We start from the raw sequence: 12,159 nt of genomic DNA on the forward strand, positions 1-12,159 counted from the left end.
GGAAGATTCTGAATTAAATAGAGCTTTTGCAAATTGTAATTGTTACAGAATTTTTTAACTAAAGAAAAAATATCTACCTGTTGAACTAGAGTGAGGCATCCAGATACTGCGACAGGTCGTTCCCAGCAACTCCGTTAGATGGTTCAGTCAACGTCCCATCAGTCATCAAACAGCCAACCTGAATAACACATAACAACTAAGCACAGGAAGATTCTGAATTAAACAGAGCTTTTGCAAATTGTAATTGTTACAGAATTTTTTAACTAAAGAAAAAATATCTACCTGTTGAATTAGAGTGAGGCATCCAGATACAGCGACAGGTCGTTCAGAGCAACTCCGTTAGATGGTTCAGTCAACGTCCCAGTCAGTCATCAAACAGCCAACCTGAATAACACATAACATCTAAGCACAGGAAGATTCTGAATTAAACAGAGCTTTTGCAAATTGAAATTGTTACAGAATGTTTTAACTAAAGAAAAATTATCTACCTGTTGAAGTAGAGTGAGGCATCCAGATACTGCGACAGGTCGTTCCCAGCAACTCCGTTAGATGGTTCAGTCAACGTCCCAGTCAGTCATCAAACAGCCAACCTGAATAATACATAACATCTAAGCACAGGAAGATTCTGAATTAAACAGAGCTTTTGCAAATTGTAATTGTTACAGAATGTTTTAACTAAAGAAAAATTATCTACCTGTTGAAGTAGAGTGAGGCATCCAGATACTGCGACAGGTCGTTCCCAGCAACTCCGTTAGATGGTTCAGTCAACGTCCCAGTCAGTCATCAAATAGCCAACATGAATAACACATAAAAAAAAAAAACACAGGAAGATTCTGAATTAAATAGAGCTTTTGCAAACTGTAAATGTTATAGAATTATTTAACTAAAGAAAAAATATCTACATATTGAATTAGAGTAGGGCATCCAGATACTGCGACAGGTCGATCCAAGCAACTCCGTTAGATGGTTCAGTCAACTACCCCGTCAGTCATCAAAGAGCCAACCTGAATAACACATGACAAAAAATGAACACAGGAAGTTTCTGAATTAAATAGAGCTTTTGCAAATTGTAATTGTTATATAATTATTTAACTAAAGAAAAAATAACTACCTGTTGAAGTTGAGTGAGGCATCCAGATACAGCGACAGGTCGTCAGAGCAACTCCGTTAGATGGTTCAGTCAACGTCCCAGTCAGTCATCAAACAGCCAACCTGAATAACACATAACAAAAACTATACACAGGAAGATTCTGAATTAAATAGAGCTCTTGCTAATTGTAATTGTTCCAGAATTCTTTAACTAAAGAAAAAATATCTACCTGTTGAATTAGAGTGAGGCATCCAGATACAGCGACAGGTCATTCCCAGCAACTCCGTTAGATGGTTCAGTCAACGTCCCCGTCAGTCATCAAATAGCCAACCTGAATAACACACAACAACAAAAACAGGAAGATTCTGAATTAAATAGAGCTTTTGCAAATTGTAAATGTTATAAAATTATTTAACTAAAGAAAACATATCTACATATTGAAGTAGAGAGTGAGGCATCCAGATACAGCGACAGGTTGATCCCAGAAACTCCATTAGATGGTTCAGTCAACGTCGCAGTCAGTCATCAAACAGCAAACCTGAATAACACATAACAACAAAAAACACAGGAAGATTCTGAATTAAATAGAGCTTTGGCAAATTGTAAATGTTATAGAATTATTTAACTCAAGAAAAAATAACTACCTGTTGAAGTAGAGTGAGGCATCCAGATACAGCGACAGGTCGTTCAGAGCAACTCCAGTAGATGGTTCAGTCACTGCCCTGTCAGTCATCAAACAGCCTCCCATAGGCAGATGGTTCCACATTTCATCATTGCGGTAAACACAAAAAAGACAAATACATACACTCAGACAACGCATTTCAAAGACAGTTTTTTTCATTTTAGTTTGGAATTATATTAGGTGCAATAAATGGTGTGGGTGGTTGTTACATATGACCCTGTGATCGGTGCGGATGGTGCGAAGTTATAGATGATAAATTGCGATGTGAGTAAGCAAGCAAGCTAGAAAAGAGCATAGAAGATTTAGGTTAGTTTGCAAAGCTGCGAACGCAGTAACTGGGTTGGAGGTGCAAGTTTGGTTGAAAAAATTATGAACAAATTGGCATACCTTTAGAGATTATGTTAAATTCCTAGTGATGTCTTTCCTCTAAATAAAAATAAAAGAAAAAAAACCTACTTGATGCAGTAGAGAGTGAGTGAGGCATCCAGATAAAGTGACAGGTCGATCCCAGCAACTCCGTTACATGGTTCAGTCAACGTCCCAGTCAGTCATCAAACGCCAACCTGAATAACGCATAAGAAAAAAAAACACAGGAAGATTCTGGATTAAATAGAGCTTTTGCAAATTGTAAATGTTATAGAATTATTTAACTAAAGAACGAATATCTACCTGTTGATGTAGAGTGAGGCATCCAGATACAGAGACAGGTCATTCCCAGCAACTCCGTTAGATGGTTCAGTCAACGTCCCAGTCAGTCATCAAACAGCCAACCTGAATAACACATAACAAAAAAAAGCAGGAAGATTCTGGATTAAATAGAGCTATTGCAAATTGTAAATGTTACAGAATTATTTAACTAAAGAAAAAAATATATAAAAAAAATTAGAGTGAGGCATCCAGATACAGTGACAGGTCGTTCCCAGCAACTCCGTTAGATGGTTCAGTCAACGTCCCAGTCAGTCATCAAATAGCCAACCTGAATAACACATAACCAAAAACACAGGAAGATTCTGAATTAAATAGAGCTTTTGCAAATTGTAATTGTTACAGAATTTTTTAACTAAAGAAAAAATATCTACCTGTTGAATTAGAGTGAAGCATCCAGATACAGCGACAGGGCGTTCCCAGCAACTCCGTTAGATGGTTCAGTCAACGTCCCAGTCAGTCATCAAATAGCCAACCTGAGGTTAAATAGGTCGATCCAAGCAACTGTCAACGTCCCATCATTCATCAAACAGCCAACCTGAATAACACATAACAAAAACTAAACACAGGAAGATTCTGAATTAAATAGAGCTTTTGCAAATTGTAATTGTTACAGAATTTTTTAACTAAAGAAAAAATATCTACCTGTTGAATTAGAGTGAGGCATCCAGATACAGCGACAGGTCGTTCCCAGCAACGCCGTTAGATGGTTCAGTCAACGTCCCTGTCAGTCATCAAACAGCCAAACTGAATAACACATGACAAAAAAAAAACACAGGAAGTTTCTGAATTAAATAGAGCTGTTGCAAATTGTAAATAGTATAGAATTATTTAACTACAGAAAAATTATCTACCTGTTGATGTAGAGTGAGGCATCCAGATACTGCGACAGGTCGATCCCAGCAACTCCGTTAGATGGTTCAGTCAATGTCCCCGTCAGTCATCAAACAGCCTCCCATAGGCAGATGGTTCCACATTTCATCATTGCGGTAAACACAAAAAAGACAAATACATACACTCAGACAACGCATTTCGAAAGACAGTTTTTTTTTTCATTTTAGTTTGGAATTATATTAGGTGCAATAAATGGTGTGGGTGGTTGTTACATACATGTATGACCCTGTGAACAGTGGGGAAGGTGCGAAGTTATAGATGATAAATTGCGATGTGAATAAGCAAGCAAGCTAGAAATGAGCATAGTAGATTTAGGTTAGTTTGCAAAGCTGCGAACGCAGTAACTGGGTTGGAGGTGCAAGTTTGGTTGAAAGAATTATGAACAAATTGGCATACCTTTAGAGATAATGTTAAATTCTTAGTGATGTCTTTCCTCTAAATAAAAATAAAAGAAAAAAAACCTACTTGATGAAGTAGAGAGTGAGTGAGGCATCCAGATAAAGTGACAGGTCGATCCCAGCAACTCCGTTACATGGTTCAGTCAACGTCCCAGTCAGTCATCAAACACCAACCTGAATAACACATAAACAAAAAACAGGAAGATTGTGAATTAAATAGAGCTTTTGCAAATTGTAAATATATAGAATTATTTAACTAAAGAAAAAATATGTACCTGTTGAAGTAGAGTAAGGCATCCAGATACAGCGATTCAGTCAACGTCCCATCAGTGATCAAACAGCCAACCTGAATAACACATGACAAAAAATAAACCCAGGAAGTTTCTGAATTAAATAGAGCTTTTGCAAATTGTTACTGTTGAGTGAGGCATCCAGATACAGCGACAGGTCGATCCCAGCAACTCCGTTAGATGGTTCAGTCAACGTCTCGTCAGTCATCAAACAGCCTCCCATAGGCAGACACTCAGACAACGCATTTCGAAAGACAGTTTTTTTCATTTTAGTTTGGAATTGTATAAGGTGCAATAAATGGTGTGGGTGGTTGTTACATATATGACCCTGTGAACGATGCGGATGGTGCGAAGTTGTAGATGATAAATTGAGATGTGAATATGCAAGCAAGCTAGAAATGGGCATAGTAGATTTAGATTAGTTTGCAAAGCCGCATATGCAGTAAGTGGGTTGGAGGTGCAAGTTTGGTTAGAAGAATTATGCAACGCCAACGAGAAGGGGAAACCATCAACTTCTTACAACCTATCAGCCACACAGAACCTGACTTGGCCATTAAACTCTTGAAGCCTGGTTAAAGCAGCAGACCAAGATGACATCTGCTCCGAGCAGACAACACACTTTGGCCCTTTTAAGAACATGGTTACTACAGCTGTTCAACACCTGCAAGGAGACAAACTCGATCCCGAAAGTCTGGAGACAGTCCAAAGTCATAGCCATCTTGAAACCGGGTAAGGAACCATCACTTTAACACTGCGACAACCCCATCTACCTGGGTATGACACCCGACCGCATGCTCACGTATGAATCCCACATCCTGAAGGCAAGGGCCAAAGTGAGCTCGAGAAACCCAATCGTCGGGAAACTCACACACTCCAAGTGGCGGAGCAAACCCATCCACCGTCTGAACAACAGCACTGGCTCTCAGCGACTCTGCTGCCAAGTACTAATGTCCTGTCTGGGAACGCTCAACACATGCTTCAAAGCTGGACCTGGCACTCAATGACTGATGCCGTATCATCACCAGCTACCTGAGAAAAACACCAAAGGAGCACCTGTACACACTTGCTGGCATAGCCCCTCCCATTATACGGAGAGCTGTCACCAGCCAAATGGAACGCTCAAAGCAGATGGATGACACTCGCCACCCCTGTTTGGCCATGCTCCAGTAAGGCCCCGACTGAAGTCCAGGAGAAGTTTGTGCTCCTCCACCATGCCCCTCAGGACACTGCAGTGACAATCAGAACCCGACTCTGGCGGGATCACCAAAGAGTCACGCAGAGAAACACCTCGGCGATGAACATCCCAGCCGCGGATTGTCTGCCCAGTGGTGCCAACTCCAAATGGACCACATGGAAGAGCCCCAACCGTCTACGCACCCAAGTCGGGAGGTGCCACACCAACATAGTCAAATGGGGTTTGTGAACCAACTCAGACACCTGCAAATGTGGGGAGAAGCAGACATATTGAGCAATCTCCTGTGTTGTCGACAACTCCATTCACCTGTCACCTAGCCAATGACCTTTCCGCTGCAAATGGCGTTGCCGTTGTGTGTGCAGACTACTGGAGGGACACCATATAGAGCAGGAAGGACACCATGACGAGGAAGTCAAATTAACAATTGTAAACATTTTCCATAAAATAGTTCATATACAAAGAGCATCATAAATGAGGGTGCTTGAGTTTTACGACGATAGTTTGTTATGGTTTCTTTCTCTCAGATTTCTGTAAGAGTCGTACAACTCTCTTTTAAACTAGTTGTTTCGATTAAACAAACTTATCATACAATTTTGAAAAGAAACATACAGGACGGTTTGTGAACTTAAGGCTTAAACCTTAAATGCAGTCTCCGGAAATACATTACATGTCAATCAAGCAAACATATATATATTCACGCCCAATACTTTTTACTGTATTAATTTTGCAAGGTTATGGCATATGTTCATGTACCAGAGTGTGGTTGCTTCAAAACAAAATTCAGGAGAGCAAAACAATTCTGCTCACTGAATAATAATTATTTGGGTCTGACAAGTTGATAGAAAATCTTGACGTCACTTGAAATTTGACTAGGAATAAAGAGAGGCACCACGGTGAAATTGAGTTTTGTGATGCAGTCATTTTCCAATAGTAAGTAAACATGTGAGGGTATGGGGGACACTGCGTGTATCTATGTCACCATGGAGGTATGTGTCAAATAAGTGGGGCTCTTGTCTTTGGCGAGCTCTATGGTTATAAGTTGACCATGGGGTCTTGTATTATGCTCGCATTATAGTAATGAGTGTTTTTTGACTCCAAAACAAAATCGTTAAGGCTATGATTGGATGAGACCATGTATCCATTAGTAAGTAAACATCTGAGTAGGGTCTGGGGACACTGCATGTCTCTCTGTCACGTTTTTATGGTGCATAATACAAACAGCACTCTTTCAGAGCATGACATCATCGGTCGACAGGCAAAACAAATGGGTCTGTACATAAGCTCAGGCTTGATGTCCTTTTAGTTAATTTTGATCAGAATTTGGAAATGAAGTGAAGAATTTCCGTCCACAATGTATGGCCCATTATATTTGAACTGCAGTTGAAGAGTATCAAACACGATGGGATTTTACACCATTATGAAGTTTTAGAGACTGCCCCCCCCCCCAAATTTGCAATGAGGACTCTATACCAATTGGAAAATTTAGGACTTAGAAAACTGAATTTTGATGACCACGAAGCCCCCCTTTTAAACTTAAACAAAATCTTCATTTGAGGGTAAATCTTACCAAATTACGGTCCCTCATTACTTGCCAATCTACCTACCAAACTGGAAATAAACGTACCAGCTTGAGGTTCTGAACTTTAAAATGAGTCAGTGTTGTTTTCCTCACAGCAATTGGTTATAGTTAGGGTGATAATGTACCTTTCTAGGTGGACGTAATCCCTCTGTGCGGTAATACAACTCAGTAGAATCCCAGGATTTAAAAGGTGTGTCCAAGTAGTTGAGTACAGCTTTATCTGCAACAGGATTCCAGTGGTTTCAGGGTCTGTCCTGAGAGAGCATGTGGAGATGAGAAGGACTCCACACCAGGTTTCCACACTCGGTCATTGCATGTAGGGAAAAAAGGTGACATTTCTAAGCTGAACAACTAGAGTACAGTGGTACTATGAAGCAATTTAATTTGTGCAGTATTAAGCACCGTAATGCGCCATATCACTAGGTGTTTCAGAAGAAGAATGTTTGCATGGGAATGCTATTCAATTAGTTTATAAACAATGTGTTTGCTTGGGCGCTATAAACACAGCATCATTGTCGAGTTTTGTTGTTGCGAGCCCCTGCTGAAAGTTTGGGACACTTTTCAATTTAGGAAAGACGTGATCTTAACAGGCCTGCAGCCGATTTCACAAAACGCTAGGATTAATCCTAACTCGAGTTAGGACGAGTAACCCGTCCCAACTTCGGATGGGTTCAATGCGTCCTACGTATTTGGATACGGAACTGAACCCGTCCTAAGTCCTAAGATTAATCCTAACTTAGGAAGAGTTTAGTGAAATCGACGGCTGTTGTTTTAACTGTTGCTATGCAAGAAAGTAAAAGAATAAACCAGGAGAAACCTCAGAAGAATTCTTCTGTTTCCTGTGTGTTTTTGCTCAAGTGATTAGTTTTATAAGACAGGAAATATACTTGTTATGATGTATGTTGACCAATCAAAATAAAATCATGTTATTCAGGGCTTATATTGGGGGATAATTTGTATGACCTCGGGTCTTGTAGAGCTCAGGAAATTATTTACTAGATTAAAGGGTTTGTTTCAAAACAAGAACCAAATAAGTTTTTTTAACTAGACTTGCAGTGCTTGTAGAAGTATTGTTTGAATAATTGCCGGACCTTCTGAGTTAGTTTTACTTCCAGTCGTAGAAAAACTAATTCGCTGAACCAAATTTAGATATTTTTGTGTACAATAATTTATGAGTATATGACAAAAAACACTATGTATTCAGATTATATGGATAAAAATCGTAATTAATGGTCAAAAATCGAACGTAAGATTAGCATTCAGATAGTCTGTGTAATGGAAGGTTGTTGTATGGCCCCCCAGGGTGGAGGAGCAATCGGAACGTACCGCACATGCCGTGTCTCGTGGGGGCTGGAGGTGTAAACCCAAGCGGTATGAACTCCCAGCTTGCGGGTCTCGCCCTGGGCTTTGGAGGGGGTTGGGAGCCAGACATCAAAGTACATGTTTGTCATCTTGGGTTTGTCAGTCGGTACACCTCGCGTCGAATCCGTTATTTCTCATGATCGCAACATTCCATAATGCTCTGTACTGTTTCATGGCCCCTATTTTCTTTTCTTTTTTAGGAGTTATCAGGTCATTAAAAAAAGATTTATGTCAAAGCGTAGGAACACCGCACTGTTGTTATATTGAGAGTGTTGTGTGAGTAGCTTTTAAACAATGTTTTATGAAGAAGAAAAAAAAGAAACACTAAGGTCATTAAAAAAAGATTGATGTCAAAGCGTAGGAACACCGCACTGTTGTTATATTGAGAGTGTTGTGTGAGTAGCTTTTAAACAATGTTTTATGAAGAAGAAAAAAGAGAAACACTAAACGGAGCCCCCCCCCCCCCCCCGATCGTAAAAAGGACAGTGAGCAAGAATTTGTTTATAAAAGGTTAAAACAAAAATAATGATAAAACAAAATTCCCTCAAAGCATAATTTTGTCAAACAAAATATTATTTTTTAATTCTGCGAATGAAGTGTTATTTTGAGATTTTTGTGGGATGCCGTGAATAGTTGTGAGCGACAAAAGTGGCTAACCAAGCAGGAATTCGATCATGACTACTTTTATAGTACAGAGTCGTAGCATGATTACCATGTGAGTTGAATAGCAGTATTGCGACTCGCCTAAGCAATAAACAATTCGCAATTTCCCATGAGCTGTTCCTAAACATATGGTTACGACTACAGTCCAAAAGATATTATGTTCCAAGCTACGCAGCTACTCAGATCTGTTACGTTCCAAGATACACTTACGTTCCTTCAAGTTATGCTATCATATCAAAAGGTACGCCATAATATCAAAAGGTATGTTTTCAATTCTGAGTCAAGTTATGCTTACGTTCTAAGATATGCAGCTATGTTTACGTTGAAAGATACCCAGCTACGCTTACGTTCCAAGATATGCTTCTGTTCCAAAAAATATGGTTACGTTCCAAGCTACGCAGCTACTCAGCTACACTTACATTCCAAGATGCGCTTACGTTTCTTCAAGTTACGCTATACTATCAAAGTAGATTCAAAAGGTACGCTTTCAATCCCAAGTCAAGCTACGCTTAAGTTCCAAGATACGCAGCTACGTTTAAGTTCAAAGATACCCAGCTACGTTACGCTCCAAGATATGCTTACATTTCAAAAGACATGGTTACGTTCCATCTACGCAGCTACTCAGCTACACCTACATTCCAAGATACACTTCAGCTTTCAATCATGAGTCAAGCTAGGCTTACTTATGTTTCAAGATTCACAGCTACGTCTCCGTTTCAAAATACTTTCTCACAAGGACGCTTTCACTCCCTCAATCAGTTTCTGCTAAGCAATACTATTCTGTGCTAAGCAAAACTTTGTCCCAATACAAGCTTTATGAAATTGGGCCCTGACACGTCGGGAGCATAACAACACGATCGCATTCCTAACTGTATCATGGCAATGCAGTAGAAGGCCTAGTTTATTTGTGCCTGGAATGCTTTATTTACTTGTCATTGTTGATCCCATCATTTTATTCTGGGTAAGTTTTTTAACAAGTACTGTACCGACGTCGAAGCATGAAGGTCTACCTCCATCGTCGTCGAAGGAATTTGCCTGATCCATGTATTCATGCTGGTTGTTTATAATACACGGATATAAAGACTTGAACCTTATGCTGCGTCATAGTAGTAAACGTTGCTATTAGCAAAGCACCAAGGTCTATTGCGCGACAATGTCACAAAGATTTGACAGTTGCAACGGCTGGAAACACGGACACACTGGACTTTTAAGTTTTACCGCTTTTAGTCTGGTTCCCAGACCCAAAAATCTCCGACTAGGCTCTGTCGAACTTAGGGTCCGGTGTGGCGGTCTCGAAGCTCCGTCGTACTCAGAGCTCCAGATTACCAAATACAGTAGTATTACGTCATGCCGTGCCTGCACACACCAAGCGAAAGTAGTAAATTTTAGCGCCGTGCCGAGTACACTCTCTAGTAGCCTTGTGGACAAGTCGTTGTTTGTCCCACGCGATGAGATAGTCGAGTTGCAGCGGTGCTCTCCGCGCGCGAACTGTTGGTTGCGCAACTACTGCGCTGCCCGACTCCAGGCAGCTCGTAGTAGTCGCGCAACCAGCAGTTCGTTGCAACTAGACTATCTCACCGCGTGGGACCATAAACGGCTGTCATGGCGGTGCCCATATCGTGTGGTAAACGAGTGGAGCGTATACGACAGTATTGTGAAAAAAGTAATAATACGTAATAGATATTTGAGGAGAGCGAATTACAAACAAGGTTCTTCTGAAAGCCAGAAAAAGATTTTGGGTTGCCCCTCGAAAAAGCACTCGTACGATAACAGAACAGCATGCATGCAGAGCACCTAAGACTCACGCCCGCAACGACAGCATGCTACGTCATCCCGGAGAGCTTGGCACGCCAGAGATCTAAGACCCTGATTACTGCGTGCCGAAATCCCCGGTGACGTCACCCGGAGCTCTGAGGCCGCCACACCGGTATCACCCAAAATCACGTGACCAAAAAGGAGGAATTCCTCCTTTTTGGGAAGTTATCCGAAATGTTCCGAACGTGTTGTCGTCAACATTCGGACAGTATTGTTGATGGTCGGTATGGAATCTTAATTTCAGTCCTGTCGGCCTTAGATCCAGGAGTTTTTATGCCAGCTATTGTTATTTAAATCCAATGCAGGCGTTTTGCCTAAATAAAGCGTTTGCAAAGCGATGCGACAAGTTCAAAATATACCTGGGAAATCGCTCAATGATCTGGTAAGTTTTTGTCCTTTTTCTTCAAAAATATTTTCTCCAAGGTGTTTTGACTTGAGTGTTCATTAGACATTAATTGAGGATTAAATGTCATGATTTTTGAAAGTGGTAAAAATGGGGCAAATCTGGTGACTAGCTATCGAAATTATACATGTTGAACCAGATTGTCATTTGCCGATCAAAATAATCTCGTAACCCTCCAGCCTGGCGGCTGTCGGGAGGAGGGTTACAATATCGCAACTAGTGCAGACATGGTTTCCCTGAAGATGACCCCCGACCCTGACAAGTTGTGTCATGCTCTATTTTTAACCGTGGGTGATACCTGACCTAAGATTTTTAACAAGAGACGTCAAGGAATAATTTTTCGCTAATTACTTGACATTTTGATGATTTATTTTTACAGCAACCACCTAAAAACAACATTATTAAGGGAATCAATGTGTGGTGAAGAGGTTTTCAACTAGTGGTTTAATCCCCCCGAGGCCTGGTTCTTGATAATTTTACCAAGACGAAGTCGAGGTAAATTATCAAGAGCCAGGCCTAGGTGGGTTTAAATCACTAGTTGAAAACCGATTCAACACACTTTGATTTCCATTCCTAAACCTTTTCGGGCAAAAAACATCAACACTTTTTGTGAAAAAATAAATAAATGCAAAATTTATAATTGTTCAATGGTTTCTTTCAACACAACACCCCTCCAGCTATGAAATGGTAAGGCTCCCGAGTAAACAATTCCTTATAAGGAGATTGCTGTGCGCGTCGCGCGTATCGCGTGATGTGGCACGACTGTTCCAGCTGTTGCTCTCGACTAATATAGGAATGACGAAACTGTCTTATAAGCACAGGTGCAAGCTCGCATGTCACGCCCATGTTTCAACACTTTTTACTGGTCATTATCAAAGGTTTAAACACCCCCACGTGACGCACTTTCCACCAAAAGGAATAGCAAAACTGTCTTCTAAAGGTATTTATGAATAATGATTGTACACTACTCTAAATTGCATTTAAGGAGGAACATTCGTTAAAACACAGTCTTCAATGTTAATAATAAATTAATGCAATGCTAAAAAAGACGGCAAGTCAAATAAACTTCTCCTGTCCGGGTTT

This window comes from Asterias rubens, chromosome 5, assembly GCF_902459465.1.
Source record: "Asterias rubens chromosome 5, eAstRub1.3, whole genome shotgun sequence".
Taxonomy (NCBI): domain Eukaryota; kingdom Metazoa; phylum Echinodermata; class Asteroidea; order Forcipulatida; family Asteriidae; genus Asterias; species Asterias rubens.